This window comes from Topomyia yanbarensis, chromosome 3 (genome assembly GCF_030247195.1).
Source record: "Topomyia yanbarensis strain Yona2022 chromosome 3, ASM3024719v1, whole genome shotgun sequence".
Classification (NCBI taxonomy): domain Eukaryota; kingdom Metazoa; phylum Arthropoda; class Insecta; order Diptera; family Culicidae; genus Topomyia; species Topomyia yanbarensis.
Window position 1 is genome coordinate 77,143,721 of NC_080672.1, and position 2,570 is coordinate 77,146,290.

At 34.0% G+C, this 2,570-nt stretch overlaps 1 long non-coding RNA gene across 1 annotated transcript; it reads left to right on the forward strand.

Moving 5' to 3' along the window:
* Positions 1–314: 314 nt before the first annotated feature.
* Positions 315–1,043, forward strand: LOC131688761 (uncharacterized). Its single transcript, XR_009305299.1, has 3 exons — positions 315–696; positions 751–854; positions 915–1,043. It is a non-coding gene; the product is annotated as an uncharacterized LOC131688761 (long non-coding RNA).
* Positions 1,044–2,570: the final 1,527 nt, after the last annotated feature.

Sequence of the window (2,570 nt, forward strand, 5' to 3'; positions counted from 1 at the left end):
TTCATTTTTCCTTTTTTATACACGGTTAAAAAAGTACCCTGTTTAGGCCAGTTTCAGGATTGCATTTCATCGAGGTAGCGAAAGTTCACTGTAGCATAGGTTAATTAGAAATCACAAGACGAATCAAATAGCTAGGCGTTACGGAACAGTTTGTGGCGTTTCGTTATCCACACTACAGTAGGATTTCTAGAAGTTTCTCACTTCCTGAACAGAACAGTTGCGTTCAACTAAAAGTTGTAGCTGCCTATATATAGCTCACACTACTAACACAAAATTCAGTGATTATCGATAGTTCGTTCTCAACTTATTAATCTGTGAAATACAGCACAGTAAATTATACAGTAATACTCAGAAATAATTGTATAATTACTTTCAATTCGTGAACCAATAAGATAAGTGAATTCTCTACAGAACTGTACAAGTTTTTATAATCAATTCTATGAACAGAATAAACCAACCAAGTTTAATTAAGATGACCACGAGTATTGACTGCCCCGCGAACTGAACAAGTTTTCCATAACCAAGTGTTCCGACAGCTTACAGACGTTGATGTGCGGAAACATACCCATTTATGAGTATCAGAAGTACTCAGTTTTAGATTCCATTCCAGCTGTCATAAATTGGGTGCTTTTACAAATAAGAAATTGGGTAATATATTACCCATCCGATGATTGGAATTCAACAAAAAAAAAATGGGTAAAATATTACTCATAAATGGTTGAAAATACTTAGTGGATTTTGAATTCACAGAGTCGACAACTGAGGACTTGAAATATTCTATTGCATTCAGTACTCTAAAATATTAATCTCAACAAGGACTTTTTGCACGCTCTAGGATGGATGAGTAAAAATAGGTTGATGTTTGTTTCCACTTTTGAATGGTTTTATCAATTTTTGATTTTGATTTGTTCTAGCCCTAAACTTTGTGACAGTGGTCTTCTTGGTGATAATAAGACTATAACGGCACGGTTTAAGATGCGAACGTACATTGCGAAGGCGTTATGCGACAGCAGAGCTACAGTGGATGTCCTGCTTCTAGAGAGGTGATTTCGTCGAAGTTTACACTCAAGTTTGACCTATTTGAGCTCTATCTGGCTATACTACATTTGCTGCGTGCGCAATCGAGTATAATTTACTAATAAATCAGTAAAAGTTTGCAGGTTTTATTATTTATAATGATCTAAACAAATATTCCCTAAAATTTTTATTCCCCTGAAAATTTAAAAAATGGGTATATTCTAACTCATTTTCATTCCAATTGAATATAAAAATCTGGGTACAAAATGACCCAGAATTTTACGTATTCCAGTTTTATTCATTTTTGGGCATAACACGGTAACCCAATAAATGAGTTTTTCCAGTTTAGTCGGTAATGGGTAGTATGATACCTATGAATAAGGACTTTATTTTAACCGTGTACTAAGTACAATTCAATTGATCTTTCAACCCTACTAGCCATACAAGTTTTATGACAGTTTTATAGCCACTCACAAAATTTAGATTGCACTTATAGCGTTCCATAAAACTCAAATTGCTACTTGGGAATGGCAGTCACAATTAGTAGAGCGGCGTTGGATGATTCAGTACACGTTTGATCTGACTAAATTTTTACCACGCACATTACTGTGTGACAACAAATGAGCCCGAAGGTACCCTTTTCATGACTAATGTGACTAGAAACATATTTATTCGCAGAAAATAACCCGGATAGAGTTGTTTACAATAGCATTTACCCTACAAACAATCATAAAACAATAAATATTATAGTTGTTACTGTTTCACCACTGTTCGATACAAAGTTCTCACAGTAGACTTACAATAGAATTTCATGTAACAATAAATTTCACTGTTTAGCAAAAAACTGATACAGTAAATTCACATTGCATTTTACTGTTCTCGAGAAAAAAATGTATGGAGAGAAATTGATTTTTTTAATGTTAAGATACATAACCACCCCCCTTTTTTACTGTAAAAGTCTATTTTACATTGAAAATTACTGTAAAAACGTTAAAGTTTATTGTTTTTGTATTGTAGCATAACACTAAAACTTACTATAAATTATTGAAAAATTACTGTACTGTCACAGTGAAAATCATAGTTTTATTACTGTACATTTCTATTCGGGAAGTACTTGTAATTTCAAGCAAGTCCATCTATGACCAGTGACACTTTCAATAGCCACTTGCGTTTCCAACAAATTAAATACTTATCCTGAAAATTTAAACCAGTTTTTTTTTGTAGTAATGGTTTATACAGTATTTATCCATATTTCCTGAACGAGAACTCCGAACGAAACAATATGCAAGCTGTAAGAATGACTGGAAAAAGACTGCATTGCAACCAACTGAACGGCTTTTGTGCTATCGACATAGCATAGCTTCACACTATTTACCTCCAAGCAAATGAAAACATTGAAATATCTACCTGTCTCATTCACGAATCGCATTCTCCCCCTGTCGCTCTCTGTCTAAGGGGTTTGAAAGCACATGTGACCTTGTCTCACTTTGCTATTCCCAATTGCGTGTATTTACGTATTCTGCACAAAAATCATTTCTTCGGGAAAATGAGAC